The 21,108-nt window shown below is 44.1% G+C and overlaps 1 long non-coding RNA gene across 1 annotated transcript in view; it reads right to left on the reverse strand.

The window, feature by feature from the left end:
- LOC103170005 overlaps positions 1 to 17,541 on the reverse strand; it is a 164,837-nt gene extending 147,296 nt beyond the window's left edge. Inside the window, exon 1 of the long non-coding RNA XR_485911.3 lies at positions 17,408 to 17,541. This is a non-coding gene — a long non-coding RNA (uncharacterized LOC103170005). The remainder of the gene's footprint in view (positions 1 to 17,407) is intronic.
- Between the last annotated feature and the right edge of the window lie 3,567 nt (positions 17,542 to 21,108).

Below are 21,108 nucleotides of genomic sequence, written 5' to 3' on the forward strand. Positions count from 1 at the left end.
CTTTAAGACTACAAAATCGGTTCATAACTGAAGCCTGAGGAACTGACAGTTTGAAAGCACAATCTGCAATGTTAATGCACATGGGCTCCCAAACAGCCAGAGAGACTGCACTTTTCTCCCCTCCCACCCCCGCGCCCCCAAGGGCAATCACAAAACAATCAGATCGTAATGTGACACATTACTGGCATGCTGGATAAACACTTTCTTTAGAATGAGATCCGCTGACCTTCTTTGGCTGGACTCTGAGACGTAAAGGCTATCATTCAGGGTGAACTCGTGGGAGAAAGAGAGTGCGTCGGAGACACGGGGAGAGGGAGGAGGAGAAAGAGTGTGTGTATCAGGAAGAGAAGGTCACCACAAAAGTCCAGGTCCATTTAAAATACGGAAAGGCAGGAAAAACCCCTGCTCAATCTGATAATGAGTCAGCCTCATTATAAGATTAGCTGCCAGGATGAACACCACCCTCTTAATAATGCACACATCTCTATGACAACCATCCAGTTTGGCACGGCACCCGAGGATAACTTTATTGTGCTATAATATTTAGTTGTTAAAAGAGCAACTCTATAGTTATTAAACCGAACTGGGCTTTTCACCCTCCCCGCAGACTTGGTCCCTCGCCTTTTGCCTCTTCCTTCTTTCGGGTGGTGAGTCGGATGTGGAAGGGGACCTGAAGGATTCACCAGAGGGGTTATTGCCCATCTTGGAAGGTTGGTAAATTGCTGGCAGGTATCGGTGTCAGAGCCCGCCGACCTAATGATCTGCTCTACCATATACGATTAGGCGAGCTAAACCCAATCTACAGTAATAACGTGATTAACTGGAGTGCGGGCACATACGAGATATTAATGCTCCGGAAGTATCGGGCGAGATATTTGACAGCCCATATGCCTGTCTGTGGGACCACTAGGGATTGAGCCGAATGGGGAGCTGTGCGGTGTCCTGACTGTAATGAGAAATGAGAAAACGGCTGAAAAATTGATGCCGCCTGCAGATTGCACAATCCGCCGCGCAGCAGGGGGTTGGCTTCTTACATCTACCACTCTCGGTACAATATGCTAATTTCTGCATGCATACGACTGGAAAAGGGAAGAAGAAAAGATTTCACAAAAGGGGAAAAATGCAAATGACAACCACAAAGATCACTGCAGAGAAATCCATGAGCTTTATATGGATTAACTGTGTTGGCTGGTGCAAGTGCTTGCCTTGGTTTAACCCTTCCCAGGCTGCAGGCTGAACCACGTTCATGGGGGGGCTGCAGGATAATGACTAAAACCCTGGGGAAGGAAAAGGAGGAGGCCAAAGGCAGGAGGAAGGAAGAGACGAGAAGTTTTAAGAGGAGAATAATTTTCTCCCATGAGAATGACCTCCTTTTTCCTGGGTCCTCAGAGAGTAACATTTGGCAAGAGGGAATGAAATGAGTTGGGTGATTTAATTAATGTAATCATAACACCCTAGAGGAATTGCTGTTGTGAAGAGCAGAGAACGGAGGGAGAGGGGGAGGAGGTAGAAAGGTGGGGGGGGGGGGGGGCTTGGGGAGAAGAGAAAGGAAAGGGGAGAGAACCATTAGCTTGAGAGAGTTAAAAGGACTATTTTCATTGAAAGATGATGATGATGGTATTTGTTAAGTGCCCACTAAGTGACAAGCGGTGTTCTAGGCACTGGGATAGGTACAAGTTAGGAAGAAAATAATACTGGAATTTCCACAAAAAGCATTATCACTGTACGATTCTGGGTGCTGAGACTGGCCTTCCAGAACCTGATTCTCATTCAATCTGTCACCATGGTATTAAGGCCTTTAGATTAACGTTACTTAAAAACAGGAAATTTAAGAAAAGAAAGACGCCCTTCTCCTTAGCCCTCTGCTCCAGAACCATGTACCTTGGAGTGACGCCAACACATAAGTAGCTTCCTCAAGTATAAATTTAATGTTCCTAATGTCAGATCCAAAAGTTAGCCTGGAGGAAAATTGAGGGCTCTAGTATCTCTGAATAAGGATTGCACTAGGTAGGCAGGCACCCAGAGATAAAAAAGAAAGTATTCTAGAGCCTGGAAACTCTGATCCCCAAAACGCTCTCGAGTGTAGTTCATCTTTTCTCTAGTTTCGAGATTGCTGGAAGGCCTTAAAATGTTTCCAAAGTGAATGGGACTGACTCCATTTTGGTTTGGGATCAAAAATATTGAAATGAAGAGGTCTTGATATAAATCATCGGGGGATGGATTCAGGTCTCAGCATACAATCATAACAACTCATTCTACTCTAACCTGAGAATCCGCTCTAACCATTTTGGAGCCCTGCAGTTCAAAGAAAACTGTATGCCAGGTCTTGCTTTCTAGTGGAAGCCCAAAATAGAAAAGGGAATACAGAAACTCAGCCACTTGTCTGCCGTGTGACCTTGGACAAGTCACTTAATTGCTCTGGGCCTCAGTTATCTCACCTGAAAAATGAGGATTAAGACTGAGTCCCATGTGAGACAGGGACTGTGTCCAAGATGATAGGCTGTATCTATCCCAGCGCTTAGTCCAGGTCTTGGCACATGGTAAGCACTTAAATACCATAAAAAAGAGCCCTATAGGACCCTATTCTGTAGTCTCTCCTTGCCCTCTACTCATCTCCTCAGAGGCTGGAGAAAAGACAACTTCCTTAGTTTCTTCAGATTCCTTCCCTCTACCTGATACCTGATGATACCTGATTCATCACTAATAGGAGTTTTTGCCTTGTGGGATTTCAACCAAGTCTTGAAACAACCAAGAAATCTTGATTTGAGGAATCTAGAAGATCCACAGACCGCCCAATTTATAGCCTGATGCACCTTGTAGGCACTTGAATTGCATAGCGATTTGAGTTTTAAAGCTACTCGTGTGTGTCTTTAGCATCAAGAGGCCAAGTAGATTCAGAGGTTGGTGCTGAAGACATTTCTCTGTCTATTTCAGGGGGAGCTCTTGGCTTCTGGGAATATGTGAGACACCTCACTTTTAGTATCTTGAAGAGTCCAGATAATTTGCCTGTACTGGTCACCCTGGGCAAGACAGATAGACGGAACCCCTGAGTTTGTCACTGCTGGGAATGTTCTTTTGTTTTGTTTTTTAGGATTCAGTTAGCATTTAAGACCTTTAAAAATAACTGTGAGTGCCAGTTATTTTGGGACCAGTTTCTATAATTAATCAAGATGATGATGACAATGATGTTGCTCATCAAGGATGACAGGTAAGCTTCAGTTCTGAGATTTCAATCATATTTACTGAGAGCTTACTATGGGCAAAACACTGTACTAAGTGATTGGGGGAGTGCCATATAACAATAAACGGACACATTCCCAGCCCACAACAAGCTTATTCCAGACCTCAAGACTTGGGTGAAGAAATTGATTTTAGAGCTAGTGGTTTTACAAGTACCACTCGTACTCTCTCATTCCTGCTAGTCGTGTTCCTGCTGGGACATGTTGTGCACTGAGCAAATACTAGCAGAGCAGTAATATTAGAGTGGCATTTGAATAGACTCAAATTCCGAACATGCTGTAACAAGCCCAAGAGTTTGGATCGACCAGTCCTGGAGTTGGTAGAGAAGGAATGGGTGCCTGCAAAACATGGCCCAGATTTCCTAAGCAGCTGAATTAAGACCATTAGGAATGGTTGGAGATGAGCTCTCTGGTTTGGCTGCTAGAGACCTCATGCCGCTCAAGTAAGCACCTAATCCCATTGCTGATTTCTCAGAGGCAAAGAGGAGATCCCAACAAGATTCAGAGACATAGGCCAGATCAAAATTCCATAGTCAATATGTACCTACACTTTTATTTTTACTTAAAAAGATTTTTGTGGAAAATGGGCTTGAAATAAACACCGTAAAAATCTAAGATTTTATTCTTCTTCCTATGCCCAGTGGTTAGAGAACTACAGTGATTTGGGAAGGGAAAATTCGAAAGCAAGGATGAGATGAGGTTGAATCAGCAGTTAGCCACACTTAAAGGAATCCACATCTCTGGACCTCTAGACTAACGCCTGACCTCTTTCCTACCCCTCAGACTGTGAGCTCCTGTGGGGCAGGGATCATGTCCAATCTGACTCTGTGTGTGTGTGTATCCCTGCACTTAGTACAGTTCTTGACACTTAAGCATTTCTTAAATACCATAATCATTACTTCAGGAAGGTTTGGAGTTACCAATATCATCGGTATCACCATCCTAAACACCCACTGGTTCCAAGGCACCAAACATGCTCCGTCAGTCAATGGGAGTTCAACACCTACTGTGGGCAGAGCGCAGCAGGAAGCTCTTGGGAGAGTACAGTACAACAGAGTTGATAGACATATTACCAGACCACAAAGATCTTACAGCTAGAGTCTACTGTACTCGCTTTATTCATTTATTCTCCTCTGTTGGCCCATGAAGCTGACTGAAGAACAGGAAATCTTAAGATGTTAATTTGTGTGGGAAAGAGAATTGGGCACCTCCACGCTGAGGAAATATAATTTTGACTGACCGCACTGACCCAAAGTATAACTGAGGGACCCTGTGATGCTGTCATGTTCCTTGGGCCTCGATGGTCTTAAAGAGTATCATGGCCCATTTTGTCCAATATAGAGAAAATCCTGTGGAAACAGTCTCCCTGAAGTGGTCACCCATGTGTGACTGTCTTTTCAAAATGATATAGATGGGTGGTTTTTAATTTTCTTCCTTTCTCCTTGCCTTGAGGGAAAAGAAGAAATATGAAAAGGCCTTATGGATTAACCACCTGCTGCATTTCAGCTCAGAAAATTATAATGAATTATACAGAGCACAAAAGGCAGTCCAGAACATGAGTCTTCAGGTTTGTAAGTTGTTTTCTTCCACTGCTTTCCACCTAAAAGCTATTTTCTGTTAGGCTGAAAGGACACACTGAACTCTAAGCTTCCACTTTCTGCAAACTTTTATGGCAAAGATGAAATGAGAGGGGTCACGGGAAGTGTGTTTATAATGGGGACACTGACCTGACTGAGTTATATATCAGCAGCGGAGAGTCGGCCATAAATAACATCGCTGAGACTAAGGTAGTTCAAGGCCCTGGTGTCCCAGGGTAGTGGAAGCCAGGAATTAAGGCTAGAGTTTACCTCTTCCCAATGCTCTTCAGATTTGTGTGTGCGTATGTGTGTATGTGGACTTCTATGTGGATGTGTATGATTGTGTGCCCTCGCTCTATACATACCCTTCCCACTGGGTGCTATTTGAGGAAAGGACCAGCGGTTCAGAGGTAATAAAATAGGGAGTTTGGAAGCGCACTGGTGAAGTGACACCGTGGTGGGCCATCTGATGGCTCGAAGTCTAAGCCGTTACTCTGGATAGAAGATCAGCCTGCTGACACATACTATAGATGCTCTACTTTGGAAATGTACAACCTTCCTATAAAAGCCATCTCCAGTTCAGCAGCAGCTTCTGGATACTGTCAACGGAGGAAGTACTAAAGGGACAGTGTTGGACAGCAGAAATCCCCAGAGCTCTTATGAAGGACTGAAGAAAGATGGACAAACAACAACTCCATTTCCCCTGCAGGAATGGAGTGAGGAAGTAGTGAGTTCTTGTTAAAGTGGGAAAATGTCCCAGATTCTCCTCAAGCCTGATTCCTGAGGCGTTTTCCTCCTCTCTACACCATGAGAGAGCCTGATTCCCACAGAATCCAGTTCTATGCTGCCTACTCACATGCTCGGATGAAATCTCACTGCCAGCAGTACCATCTTCAAATGACCTCCACCCACAGTCTCAGGCTGACTCAGAAACTCACCACAAATACCTTCCTCTCTGTCCCCAAAGATATTACCTTGACTGCAGTCTCATCTGACAACCTGATAGTCAGAGGCTTCTGGGGTGGTGACCTCTGTGAGAGAGTCGCTTTGTGTTTGGATCTTGGATGGGCATCTCCAGGTGAGCTTAACCATCACTCCTACGAAACACTTTATAGTCCTTTCAAAAATGGATCAAGTTCCCCTCCCTAGCTCCCTTTCCTCTGTTATCCTTCCCTCTGGCTTGTCAATTCGTCCTAAGCCACACTATGAGGCTTGAGTGTTATTAATATAATAATTGCGTAATTTGTTAAGTGCTTACTGTATGCACCAGGCACTGTACTAAGCACTGGGGTGGGTACAAGTAAATCGGGTTGGACATATTCCCTGTCCCAAATGGGGTTCACAGTCTCAATCCCCATTTTACAGATGAGGTAACAGAGGCATAGAGAAGTGAAAGTGACTTGCCCAAGGTCACACAGCAGACAAGTGGTGGAGCCGGGATAAGAACCTACAAACTTCTGATCTATCCACTATGTCTTGCGGCTTCCATGCTGTTAATGGATTCCCCACCCCAGCATAAGCATGGATCCTGAAGCAATTTTCAGTTTAGCAGAGTAAGCTTAAAATTCTCTCCCTCATAGTTTCCGTCCTCCCAACCAACTCCCCTTTCTCCTCGGGGTAAGATTTCCCCCTTTGACTAGTCAGATGATAGCCGACAGTTTCTCTGGATTCAGAATTCTCTGCTTCAGGACTATTAGTGACCCCCTCCTACTGACCAAACACCATGGTTCTCAACTCAACTAGTTTCTGACAACAGTGCCTGGTTGGATCCTTGTCTATTTCTGTCTGCCCCTTACCCAGCTGGGATCTATAAGGGGAAGAGAGAGGAATCTGTTTTTTGAGTGGGCTGTGTAAGTTTCACCCTCTCTCCTGCTGGAGATCCAGGGTTCTCAGATATTTGATGTGCAAGACTTTGTCCCCTTGATGGGTGGAAATAAGTAATCTAAAGAAAGGTAATCTGAAAAAGGGACCAGTAAAGAAGCAAATTAGATAATAAATATTAGAGGTTGGGTTGAATTTTAAGTTATTCTGCTGTTTCAATAAGCTAAGACAACCTGCCTAAACTGGAATCAGCTTCAACCAGATACTGCAGCTTTCTCAGAGACATAAGCATTACACAACAGTTTAAAATGACCCCATTGTACTGTTCCTTTTGCTGCAAAATCTTAAATAAACGCCCAGACAAAGGGTGTCGGCCCTAACCCAGCAGGTTAAGCAAATAGGAATGGGAAGTAGACTGGGCCGGGGAACAATCCTCATGGCCTTGGAAGGGAGGACTGCCTGAAGCAGGCAACCTGTGCTCCAAGCTCAGCAGTAAAGGGGTGATAGTCTGGGGCCATAGGACTTCTGTAGGTTAGGAACACTCATAGTTTGCTTCAGGCTCTCCCCGACTTGTGCCTTTTGCCAAACTACAGACTGGAAAACCACAGACTAATGCCATCCCTGTGGGAAATCTCTCCCTCTGCCTGTGATCACTTTTTAGGAAGCAGTGTTGTCTAGTGGAAAGAGCACAAGCCTGGGATTCAGAGGACCAAGGTTCTCATCCCAGATCAACCACTGGCTTGCTGTGTGACCTGGGGTGGGTCACCTAGCTTCTCCATGACTCAGTTTTCTCATCTGTAAACAGGGGATTCAATAGCTGTTCTCCCTCACCCTTAGACTGTGGGCACCGTGTGGGATGGGGACTGTGACTGGTGTGATTATATCTACTCCAGTACTTAGTAAGCTTTTAGTTACACGATTATTATTACTCAAGTAATGATGGATCGATCACTGAATAAGAGGTATTTATTAGTGTTTCCTGCACTCAGCACTTGGAAGAGTACAATAGAGTAGAAATGATCCTGCCCCTCAAAGAGTTTACAACCTAAGGAGACACACAATAAAATAAATTACAGATAGGGAAAGCTTGTTTAGTGAGTCCATCCTTATCTGATGGCTCTCTGTCTCTCTCTTCCCCCTAGTCAAGCCAAGTTATTTAGAAACTTTCAAAGTCATGGGGGAGGAAACTATCTGTCAGCAACACCCTGCTCATCTTGTAACCACCCCAATCCTCAATACAGTGCTTGGCATATAATGAGCACTTTATTTTTATGGTATTTGTTAAGCACTTACTATATTCCAGGCACCGTACTAAGCACTGGGGCAGATACAAGCTAATCAGGTTGGACACAGTCCTGGTCGCATATGGGCCTTACAGTCAATCCCCATTTTACAGATGAGGTGAATGAGGCAACAGAAGTTAAGTGACTCACAGCAAAAAAATAAAGGCAGGATTAGAACTCAGGTCCTTCTGGCCCAGGCCCATGGTCTACTAGGCAACACTGCTTCTCAGCACTTACTAAATCCCCTTAAAAAACCCAAAAAACTGCTACACTCTCAGCCTACTGCCACAAATCTGTGGGGTTTTTTTTTTTATCTTTAGAAGAATGCAGGGGTGGAGCCAACTACGGGTAGGGTCAGTTCAGGGCAAATTCCCAGGATGTCGGGCTTTCCAGAGGAGAGTTGTGAGGGTCGGGGTCAATGGGAGGACACCTGTGAGGGCGAGATTGGGGGCTCAGGTCAGAAGGTCTGCTGCTCCCCTCCTCAAAGAAAAAAAATTTTGTAATGCAAAAAGTGCACCTTCTGCCCTAGGCTGCAGAGCAAATGCCTGTACACTGGCTGGGGCAGTCTGGCCCTGGAGGGGACCCACTACCTTCTTCTTTACCCAAGGCCCTCCACACATGACTGCCTTCCAGAGCCCATTGCAAAGGAGAAAATATTCTATGACCCAAATACCAGTTATCCAAACCGTTTCATTACTTCGCATAATGAAAATAAAATGATAATAATAACAATTGTGGTATTTAAGTGCATACTACATGCCAGGCACTATACTAAGTCCTGGGGTAGATACCAGATAATTGGGTTGGGCACATACATAGGGCTCACAGTCTTAATCCCCATTTTACAGATGAGGGAACTGAGGTACAGAAAGGTTAAGTGACTTGCCAAGTCATATAGCAGACAACTGGCAGAGCCGGGATTAGAAACCAAGTACTGAGACCTAAGCAAAAAAGTCCACACAAAATTGGGTTTGTTCTTCAAATTTTTAACTCAACTAGTTTCCATTCCCATTAGCTAGGATTGTTGGCTTTAAATAGATATAATACAGGTGTGTATATTCATACTGGAGCTCATCCCTGTGGCTTCAAAAGTGAGGGATGGACTGTTAAAGAGCCAAAAACTCAGACTGGATAACCACTTCCCGATTAGTGAGTTTTTAACCAGCTATCAGCAAAAGTGTCTCTCAATTCCTTTGAAAAGCTGACTTTCAAAGCCAGGAAGCACACGTTTAAGAACTTTGGCTTCTACCGGGATACGGTGTCCTCTTCTTCTGGACCTTCGATCCATCTCTGATACTCAGAGCTGACGAGCTGAGATGGGATGGAGGAGAGATGCGACCCATGATGTTTTAGTGAGGGACAGACTTTGTTGCTTTCATTAAAGGCTGGCAGACAAGCTTGGTGGTCTGAAATCCTAAACCCCAATCCCAGTTGAAGAGCTATGCAACCTCAGGAGAGCCCCCCGAGTCTCTCTAAAGTAGTGAGAAGATGGCTCAATTGATTTTAAACTGCTATGAATTTATCAGCTGGAAGATGCCGTGTGTGATCGCTAGAACTAGCTTTCTCCCCTGCAGAGATCAAATCACCAGTCCCCGCTCACAGCACTTGGACCCTCTAGAAATAGACCCATAGATGTGCAAAGGATTATTATTAATATTTGGACAAGGCAGAGGAATACATTTCAGCACAACGAGAGCTGCAAACAGGAGGGAAATGTTAGGCTGATCTGAGTCACCCCCAGCAAATGTAAAAAATAATCTCCCATTGTCTTTGAAAGAACTGCCTCAACAGCAATTTGAGCCTTTTCCCACCATGGACAAGACAGCATGTTGCTCAAGTCTTCTTGTCCTCAAAAGGGACCCCAAACCCTATTTCAGTGCTGATAACTTGCTGGGGGGGTGAAAGGAGAAGAGAGCTGCAGTGCAGCCTTAGTTGGTCCAGGAGGGTTAGGGGGCCAAGGGGGAGCGGAGGGCTACGGTGGAGGGGAGGAGGAAAAAAAATAAAGATGAGGACAAAGGAGCTAATTTCCCATTCTGAGCTCAAGGGAAAGCAGCAAGCCCATGGGTGCGGTCGGGAGGAAATTCTAGAAGGGGGCAGGGCTTCCCCAGCAGTGATGAGAGAAAGATGCTTCCAATTTAGAGAATTAGTGAAAGAACCTCTCCTCTAAGATGACAAATAATATCCTGATAAAAGGATGGGATTAAGAAACCAAAATTTAAGGATTTAGAGAACCCCTCAGCTCCAGCAGAAGAGCCCCCCTCTACCATGCAGCTTGAGAAAAATGCATGTGACCAGATGTCCCACATTATGAAAAAGATTGGCTGGTTGTGCAATATGGCCACAGTCCCACCCCTTGAATTACGGTTGACTGGATCCCATAAGGCCCTGCATAGGAGGCAGTTGCCATGGCTGGGAGCTCTTCCCCTTCCGGAGCCAAGAGTAGAGAGATCTTTTCTGTCATATCTCCAGGAACTGCCCATGGTCTTGACATGAATGGCGGCACAATCCAGTCAAGAGGAACCACCGTGGTGGTGGTTACCACCGCCATTACTCTCCCCTGTTACCTGTTGGTGGGAACGGAACTTCCTTCTGCCTCCATGACATCAACCCGGTGTGTTGTTATTATCGAATGCCGAGTCGTTTCCGACTCATAGCACTTCTACAGATATATTTTCTTCAGAGCGTCCTGCCTTCTGCCGTAATCCGTAACCTTGCCGACAGTTCTTCCGTTATCATTGTTACGGTTTCTATCCAACTAGCTGCTGGTCTGCCTCTTCCACATTTTCCTTGGACTTTTCCTAGCATTAGTGTCTTCTCCAGAGGATTAGTCCTCCAGATTACGTAAGCCCGTCAAACGGCAGGGACTGTCTCTATCTGTTGCCGACTAGTTCATTCCAAGCGCTTAGTACAGTGCTCTGCACATAGTAAGTGCTCAATAAATACTATTGAATGAATGAATGAATTACGTGTCCAAAATATGCTAAGTCGAGTCAATTGGTCTTCCAAAGACCACTTGGGCTTAATTTGCCCCAAAATCTATTTGTTTGTTTTTTGGGCTGTCCATGGTGCCCAAAACTGTCAGCTCACACAATATCCCTCTCTCTCCCTCCACGTCACTATAATAATAATAATAATAATAATAATGATGATGATAATATTTGTTAAGCGCTTCTATGTGTCGAGCACTGTACTAAGCGCTGGGGTAGATACAAGCAGATCAGGTTGGACACAGTCCCCGTCCCACATGGGGATCACAGTTTTAGCCCCCATTTTAGAGATGTGTAACAGGCACAGAGAAGTGAAGTGACTTACCTAAGGTCACACAGCAGACGTGGCAGAGCTGGGATTAGAATCCAGGTCCTTCTGATTCCCAGGCCCATGCTCTAACCAGTAGGCCATGCCGTGTCTACCTAGCACCAAATGTATGACATTTGAACCCCCAACATATACATTAATCCCTAATAAAGAACCAGAGAGCCTTGATTAATTGATAGGGCAGGTCAGATGAGGCAGTTGATTCATGGATTGCCTTAAATGTGCAGTAAGGCACAGGGGCTAAGCTGAGTGCTTTCCAATACACACACAACTGGGCAATCAGCCAAAAATGACCCCAAATTTTTCCCAGAGCATTGTGGAACTGGGGTCTTGTCCTGCGAGCCCAGTCCATTCACCCTAGATATTTTCTTGTTGGAAAAAAAAAAGTCACCCCTTTCTTTCTGGCCATCCACTGATCTCTCGTTTCTCAAATCCAGCTTCCTTGAATTCGTGCTGGGGAGCCCCTCATCCAGCTTGGGGTATTAATTCACAATCATTCTTATCATCCCTGGTATTAATTGAGCCCCACTGAGATGAAGAGTAATAATAATAATAATAAAATAATTATGGCATTTAAGCACTTATTCTGTGCCAAGTACCATTCTAATCACTGGGGTAGATACAGGTAATCAGGTTGTTCCATGTGGGGTTCACAATCTTAATCTCCATTTTTCAGATGAGGTAACTGAGGCACAGAGAAGTTAAGTAGCTTGCCCAGGGGTCACACAGCGGACAAGTGCTGGAGCAGGGATTAGAACCCCCTAAGACCATGCTCTTTCCACTAAACCATGCTGCTTCTCATGAGTTTTGAATTGAATTGGGAAACAAACATCCTTCTCCCTAGATGGCATCCAATCAATGCCTATGTAATAAATCAAATTTGAGAATCTACTGTTTGCTTAACTCTGTATTAAGCATTCTAGAGAGTGCAATGGAATTAGTATATCTGACCCCTGCTCCCAAGGAGCTTATGATGTAGAGGAGAACACAAACACACAAAGCAGTTACAAGTTGGAGGAAGTAATAGAGAAGATATGTAGAGTGCCATGGAAAAATAAAAAAACTAAAACAGAGTTGAATGATGGTATTTCACCAGGGCCACAGAAAAATCAAATTCTTCTTAATGGTGATTTGGATGCATAAGGTATTTGTAATCTCTGCTGAGTGAGATGAAGTTCTTAACTAGCATGGGGTTGGGAAAGAAACCTCCAATGGAACAATGCTTAGTAAAAATAAAGTTAGTCATTACTGACACCATCTTTCAACATGCAAGTATACATAAGATCTCCTGGATTCTCCTTTGCTGAGTACACTGTCATCTTATTGGTTCTGTCCTAGTTCTCTAGATAATTTTTCAGATCTCAGACTCATTTACATTTTGTGTGATGGTGCTGAAAGGCAGACTAGATTATCAGATGACGCACAGTCAATTAAATCTAGCAGTTCAGAAGTCCTGCCACCAGAGATGCAGTAAACCAATCAGATGATTTAATATTCCTCGACTTAAACAAATTGAAAATTGTAGTTATTTGGCAAATGAGATTCACAAAGTACGCCTGCCTCAGCTGGATAAATTGGAATCGATTGTTGGGTTCTACGTGAAGCAGCGCTCACGGCTGCAACAGCGCTTTTAGTTCACCCAGAGAGTAAACACTGGGACTGTTGAGATGGAGAATGACTCCGCCGTAAAAGGTCCGCTGAAATTTAGGCATCATAGCCCAGACTGGGGACAGAAATTCATCAATGATCACTTCCTAGAGAATCACGCTTGTGAAGTGCAGAGATTTGGGCAATGAAAACAAAGTGGTCAATGGTCAGAGAGAGACCTAGGTATAGCAATCCGTGGACAAGTCGACAACCTAGGACTTAGACCAACGGAAGGTGGACAAGTCTTGATAACTGGCCTCAAGGTCATTCGGAGGAGTGGAGCCAAGGCGGCCCAACAATTTACTAAATTGCTCCGCAAGAAGCATTCAACTTATTTACTGTTTCAAATTCAGAAGCAACTCATCTCTCTTTCAACCCTTGCAAGCGTTCTCAAGGCCATTAAACATGTGTTTAATGGTAAGACACCTGGCCTTAATGACATCCCCGCTGAAATAGTCGAATAAACTTCACATAAATCCGGCACAACTATTCCCAGAGTACTGTCAGAGATGGAATCTCTGCCATACGAAGTCAAAGTCAACCTCGGTCATCGACACAAACAGAGCAGTGACCATGCAAGTGGCAACGGTCACCAATGCTTTAGTCATTTCAGCCTTTCACGCCTATCTTGGGCCAGCAAAATGCTGACCAAAATTTGGGCAAATAAACCCACAGGGAAACACTGAACAAGTCTTGTCAAAAAGTCAGTGTGGTCTGGCCACTTGTCTAAGGGCATGAGATTCACAGTCAGACTGGTCCAGGAAGAGCATTGGGAGCCAAAACTGTGATCTTCATTCTGGGCTCATTGACCTATTTTGACACAGTTTCTCAGGATGACCCGTGGCAGTTTTTAGGTAAATTTGGCTCTCCAGATAAATTTGTCAAGATCAGCCAGTTGTTTCATGACGGTTCACTTGCCAGTGTTGCTGACTCCGTAAAACTGTCAGAACTATTTACCGTCGCCAGTGGCACCAAACCAGGCTGCCTACTGCCTCTGCTGCTTATCATTTATTATGCAACAATCCTGATAGATGCACAAAGGAGCAACAGAGATATTGCTGTTCAATATCGCATGGATGGTGGCATCTTCAATTTGCAGCCCCAGCACTGAAAAGCAAGGTTGTCAACTTTCTTGCACATGATTTAAGACATGTCATTGACTGAAAATTAGCTGCCCTCCCCTCAAAGGTGTTTAGTTTCTTGTGTATTATTTTGCACAAGGTGCAACACTCTTTGGTCGTCCCATAAATGGTAAGAAAATAGTGATCCTCCATCAATTATGTCCCAATATTCAGCATACCATTAGCTGCTCCTCTAAAAACACATACGTTCTGTTATCTCAGCAGTGTGCTATCCCAGGGCTTTTAAAAGGAACAAGGAAATTACACTGAGCACTGTCGGAGTCAGCAAAGCCTTCAGTTGACTTAAACTTCAGCTATAAAACCAACAAAAAAGTCATCGACCTTGAGATGGAAGTTGATGTGTACCACTCAGGGGTCATCGATAATTTGTTCTTGAGCTCTGTACTGCTCAAAAATCTGGATTAATGTCACAGAACGGATCACTACCAGTTCCAGCAACAAAAGGGGCTTGAGTATTGCCACACCTATGACATTACCCTACATTCTCCAGCCTTAACTTGAATAGAGTCAAAATTTAGTTGACAAATTACCGCAATAAAGGGACAATTAATAACTGGCCTGAATTCACAACACTAACCTCTCAAATTACAATACTAATGCTATTACCATTTATTTAGTGCTCAGAATGTGTGAAGCACTCTATTAAGCCTGGAAATAATTCATGGATATTGATTCTTCTGTCAAGAGTATTGAGTGTCAACTCTGTGTACAACACTGTTCTAAGCAGTTCATAGAGTACGTTACAGCTGGTAGAAACAACCCCTGTCCTAAGAGACCTTATTTTCTAGCAGGGGAGCTCATTTACAGGTAAGAGGACAAATGAAAAGAGGATATGTGTGAGTTAATGTTTCCATATATAGCAGAGAAGTTAGAATTATATGTACACATGTGTGTAGTTTGTGCCAAAGTAGTATTTTGAAAATAACTTGAGAAAAAGAGAAATTAATCAGGAAGGCCTCCTGGAAGAAAGTGATTTCAGAAGTTCCGTGAACATAGGCAGAGCAGGCAGAGCAGTGGTCATATGGATTTGAAGGCATATGGAGTTCCAGGCCGGAGGAAGGGGGTAATCAAGAGATAAGGGGGTGAACAAGAGATCAGAGGTGGGAGATATGAAAATGAGGCACAGTAAGTAGGTTAAGCTTGAGAGAAATGGAGAATGCAAGTTAGGCTGTAGTGGAAGAGAGTGTGAATTAAGTGAAGTGCTGAATGGGGGCCTTAAAACCAGAGGTCAGGAGTTTTTATTCAATTTGGAAAGGAATGGGTAACCACTGAAGGATTTAAGATGGGGGAGTACATACAGAGAGATGTTCAAGAAAAATGAGCCACATGGCAAAGTAAAATATAGCCTGGCAGGGAGCTCAGTGAAGAAGCTGATACAGTAGTCAAGACTGGATAACGACGACTTCCTGAACCAGCATGGTGGTTGCCTAAATGGAGAACAAGGGACCGCTCTGAAATTTTGGAGAGGAAAAGCAAACATCATTTCAGGGACTATTCCAGAAGTGCCTGAGTCTTTAAACTCCCTTCCCCAAACTTACATCCCCAGTTCAAGGTGAAAGTGCTTTACTCTCCATGAGGCTTGTTCAATCCCTGATACTGAGAATCTAAGGGTATTACTTAGACTGCAAGCTTCATGTGGGATAGGGACTCTCTCAGACCTAATTAACTTGCATCTATCCCAGTGCTCAACAAATCATAAGTGCTTAATAAATACCACAGTAATGGGAGATTCTGATGCAGTATTGCTATAAAAATAATAATAGTGGTATTTAAGTGCTTACTGCATGCCGGGCACTGAACTAACAATGTCACAGTATTGCTAAAGAAACCCCCACTGCTACAATCGAATAAACCGGGACTGGCCGGCCAGGAGCAAAGAGTTGGCACTTCTCAATTCCTTTTTCCTCTTTCATCTCTTAATTTATTGGCAGGCTCTGTCGTTTTCTGTAGATACAGGCCCAGGCCTAAGAGGGCCATCCCCTATCTTGCCTATATGCTGTTGGTTCAGGCATGCTAGGGGATTATTTCAAAGAAGCACCCCTGTGTTATATGCGGGGGTTTGGATTGACATGGAATTTAAGAGGATTTTCATGCCATATATTTGTTATTCATTTTCTTGTTGCCACAGCATGCAGGATTTATGTGCATTTAAGATATCAACTTCTCCGTGTTGCCTACGGTTCTCTCGCAGCTGCCCGTTTGTTGCAATGCTAAGGGGCCACTGTTGAATCAAAGGGGTTTGGAGGGAATTCTATCTGGGATTTTTGTAAAACTTGGCTCTGGGGCCAAGGAGTCCCCAACACTCATTCACCTAAATTAGCAAGGACCAAATAAACCCAGCCTCCTAACTAAAGGAACAAAAACTGAAGGGGCAGAAAGTTCTGGAGTTCCCTGATTCTTCTTTTCCAGTTAGGATTCACTGGTTTCCAGGGTCAGGTCAATTTATCTACCTGAAATATGATATTTATTTAGTTCTACTCATCAGCCACACACATTAATAACAATAAATGTGATATTTATTAAGCACTTACTGTGCCACACACTGTACAATGTGCTAGGGTGGATACAGGCAAATCAGATTGGACATAGTCCCTATCCCAGTTGGGGCTCACATCCTCATTCCCCATTTTACAGAGGAGATAACTGGGGCAGAGAGAAGTAAAATGACTTGCCCAAGATCACAGAGCAGACAAGTGCCAGAGCTGGGATTAGAACCACACAACCTTCTGACTCCCAGGCCCATGCTCTAGTCACTATGCCCTGTTGAGATCAGGAGGCAAGGTCAATAGACACAGAAAGCCATTTAGAAGTGGGGAACCTAACCTCCACTGGCTGGAAGATTGGCCCTTGATTAACCAAAGACATTTGTCAATCGACTTGAGAAACAGCAAGGCTTCATGCATAGAACACAGGCCTGGGAGTCAGAAGGACCTGGGTTCTAATCCTTGTCCGCTGTGTGACCTTGGGCAAGTCGCTTACCTTCTCTGTGCCTCAGTTATCTCATCTATAAAATAGGGATTGACTGGGAACCCCGTGTGGGACATGGATTGTGTCTAACCTAACTAGTTTGCATCTACCCAAGCTCTTAGTACAGTGCCTGGCACATAATAAGCACTTAAAGACCACCATAAAAAACTTATTTCCTTATCCAGGAGTTTAAGGGGAACACACCAGGCACCTTTATGCACTTCTTCCTCCTTAATCCCCCTAGTTTGCCAAACCTCAAAAGACTAACTGTGAAGTCTCTTACTACATTACTTCATTTTCCTGTAGGTAAATACTGATTTTTTTCACACTTCTAATGCAGTTTGAATGATAAAAATAATAATATCAGCCATTCTCCAGGGTAAGAGACCCATTAAAAGCTACCACATGAAACCTACCATAGCTGAATCTCTTCTCCAGTTGCACTCTCGAAGCAGGTTCGAGTCTAGCTGCCCCCATCCTGAAAGGTAAGATTTCCAGATGATGGAAATCACAGGGCTCTCCCGAGACTGAGAAGCCGATCCTCCCTTCACAACCACCACCCTGGCTTGCACCAATGACCCCTTCTAACTCCCTCGCTTTTTCTGGAATGATCATGAAGTCTGGGCCTAGAACAGCTGACGCCTATTCAAATAATCGTTCTGAGGATTCCAGAACAGCTGATCTTAATCCTCTCACAGGTGCCTGCAGCGAGGCCACCTCCCGCCGAGGCTAACCCAAGCCCCTAGAGATACTAGAGAAGCAGCATGGCTCAGTGAAAAGAGCCCGGGCTTGGGAGTCAGAGGTGATGGGTTTGAACCCCAGCTCTGCCACTTGTCAGCTGTGTTACTGTGGGCAAGCCACTTAACTTCTCTGTGCCTCACTGTAAAATAGGGATGAAGACTGTGAGCCTCAAGTGGGACAACTTGATTACCCTGTATCCACCCCACCGCTTAGAACAATGCTCTGCACATAGTAAGCACTTAACAAATACCACATTATTATTATTATTATTATTATTATACTAACTGTGACACTGCTAGGGGCTGGGGAGACTCTGCATCTTGTGGAGATGTAGAGCTGTCCTTCATTTCAAAGATGATCCTGCCGATATTGAGGCTGCATCCATGAGCATGTCAGTGAAAGAGACTCTCTTGCAAACTTTAGCCATGAAAATACAGTAGTGCGCTTAGGCACCGCGTGGTGGAGTCCAGCTTTGTGCACCGTGCCACCAGAGGAAGGTGCCGCTGAGAAGTCTAAATGCGTGGCAAGGGAGGGGCTGCTCCGGGGACAGACTCACTGCTAGCCCACCTGACCTGAACCCCAACAAAAAAACAGTTGCCATCAGTGGGAAGCGGGAAGAAGGGGATGCTATGGAGAGGAACAGTGTGTGTCTCTTTCCATCCTGCTGCTCTGGGTGTTGTGCAGCTGTTACTGGGGAGAATTGACCTCAACCTGTTGACCCTTACTCAACATAGGTGGGTGGAGAAGATGCTTTTTTAAAAATAGGCCCTTGGTACCCAGAGAACATTCCCTCCCATTTCATAATCACCGAAGGCAAGGCGAATGGGTGGGTACTTCCCTGAAAAGTTCTTGTGTGCATCCGTACTGTAATTACTTGGTTTCAGGCTGGTTGGCACTAGAGAAGCTATTAATCACAACTGGGAACTAAATTAGTAAGCAAGGCTGGGAGACATCTGGCTCAGAGGTTGGGCATTTTTGTGGTACCCCAGAATTGTATGACTTCAGGATCAGGAGGATTGTCCCCAACAAGAGCATTTGGCAGGACACAGAATGATAGGGCAGAAGGACTAGGAAGAGGTCATAGAGGCTACCCTCAGCCTGGTCTATCTTCAAACGGACTGGCCTCAAACCATTCCTAAAAGAAGGAGACTCCACACCCTGGGCTTTGGATCATTTCCACTCTCTCGCAACCCATAAGGTCAGGAAGTTCTTCCCATGAATAATCCCAATCAGTCTGGCTCATTTTCAGTCTATTCCCTTTGGCCTATTTTTGATGTCGCTTTGAAAACTGCTGTGGCCTCGGGGGAAGAACGGAGCACTTGAGATGCGGGGATAGTGATGCTTGTGTTGCTAGCATGAGCCTTTCAGGTAAATTAGCTGTTCTTACCTACCACCCTATTCACTTAATACCCTTCACAAGAAAGCGCTGAGTTTAAATGTTTTTTTCATCAGAGCCCAATATTCATCAGAGCCAAAAAGAACTGTTTTCCGATCCGAGGTGCAGTTTGGAAATTCCAGCACAACATCTAATCATTCTAGAGGAGCTTCATGGAAGTACCGTAACTGAAGTACTTTACTATGTCCCAACTGATCTCATCTTGCTTGCCACCAAACCCCTGGCTTGGACCTCCCTCCCCCTTCGTATTATTATTATCATTATCCAGTGCTTACAACAATGCTTGGCACATAGTAAGTGCTTAACAAATACCATCATTACTATTATCATTATCACTATTGTATCTGTTATTTCCAACAGATCACCTCTCTCCCCATCATAAAGGCCTTAATAAAATCACATCTCCTCCATGAGGCCTTCCCTGACTAAACACTAATTTCTCTGCCTCAGTCCTTCTTTCTATGTCACCTGTGACTTAATTCTGTTACCCTTAAGTACTTTGACAGCCTCTCCTCCCTAAGCCCTTCAAAACATGGACATATTCATCTGTATTTTATTTTAATGTCAGTCTTGTAGGCTCCCTGTGGGCTTGGACTGTCTATACCTACTTTTTTGCATTGTATTCTCCTAAGTGCATAGTACAGTGCTCAACAGATATGATTGTTTGATTGGAGCCTATTCTGCCCAGATACTGTAGTCATGAATTCTATGTATCCCTTAACTTGGGCTTAACAGCATATTATGAACAGTGAAACCTCATAAAATATTAGAGCTGATAATAATGATAATTCTGGCATTTGTTAATTACTTACTATGTGCCAAGCCCTGTACTAATCGCTGTCAATACAAGATAATCAGGGTAGACACAATTCTTGTCCTTCATGTGACTCATAGTCTAAGAGGTAGGGAGAACAGGAATTTAATCCCCACTTTACAGATAAGAAAACTGAGGCACTATGAACTTAAATGACTTTCTCCAGGTCACATAGCAGGCATGTGGCAGAGGGGAGATTAGAACCCAGGTCATCAGACTCCTGAGCCTATGCTATGTCCTGGGCAAACCTGATGTCTTGCAAAATTGTGGACTAGGAGTCACTGAGCCTATGAGGAATAGAGAGTTGAGTAATCACGATATCTAATTTTTCTTTATTTGGGGGAAAGACTTATTTTTTGAAATCTATGTACTGTAAATGAATAATATAATGTATCTGTGTCCCTGTTCAGGATCTAGATATTCATGTTTTGATATCTCTGCTGTACTGTTTTTCTCTATGTGGATTTCTATGGAAGTTCCCATCAGTGTATTTGTGTCTCTTTGTTTGAGTTTTGATTGTGTGTCTCCCTGGATGTGTCTGAGTCTTTCTGTGTGTTCTGAGCTTAGCTTTACCTGCCTGGTAAATCTATACATCTGGCTCTTTATCTGTCCTATGTCTCCCTTCAAATCTGCCTGTGGGATTTTGGAGGGGGTTGGGGGAGGTCTCCGACTACTGCTGTCTCTGTAATCCCTGGCTCACTGCAAAATCTCCCACACTCCCTCCCCTGAGAGTTAGCCGAGGCCTTCTTAACCACAAGGGCAGAGCAGAAATTTTCTATTGTATACCGAAACCTACCTTCCTTTGTCAGCAACGGGCAGTGTGGACTGTGGAGATACCAACATCACAGAAACTGCATTTGGAAATGGGATAGGTTGCATCTCCCAAGAAGCAGAGGGGACATCAACTACGTTTTGTAAGCACATCTCTAATGTGGTTACTGAATGCATCTGCAAAGCTGCTATGAAATAAAGCACTGATTTGTGAGCAGAACGTAATTGCCACAGAATGAAATAGGATTTGTGTGTATTGGAAGAGGGTGTCTGTCTAGACTGTCGTGACTTGCCTATTAAACTCCCATCAATATTAATTAAAAGTACATTCTTGTGGATCAGAAACTGAATAGACTCCTAAATTAACACTTCATTCCATCAGTGGACTCGTTTCC

The sequence above is a fragment of the Ornithorhynchus anatinus genome, chromosome 8 (assembly GCF_004115215.2).
Source record: "Ornithorhynchus anatinus isolate Pmale09 chromosome 8, mOrnAna1.pri.v4, whole genome shotgun sequence".
NCBI lineage: Eukaryota > Metazoa > Chordata > Mammalia > Monotremata > Ornithorhynchidae > Ornithorhynchus > Ornithorhynchus anatinus.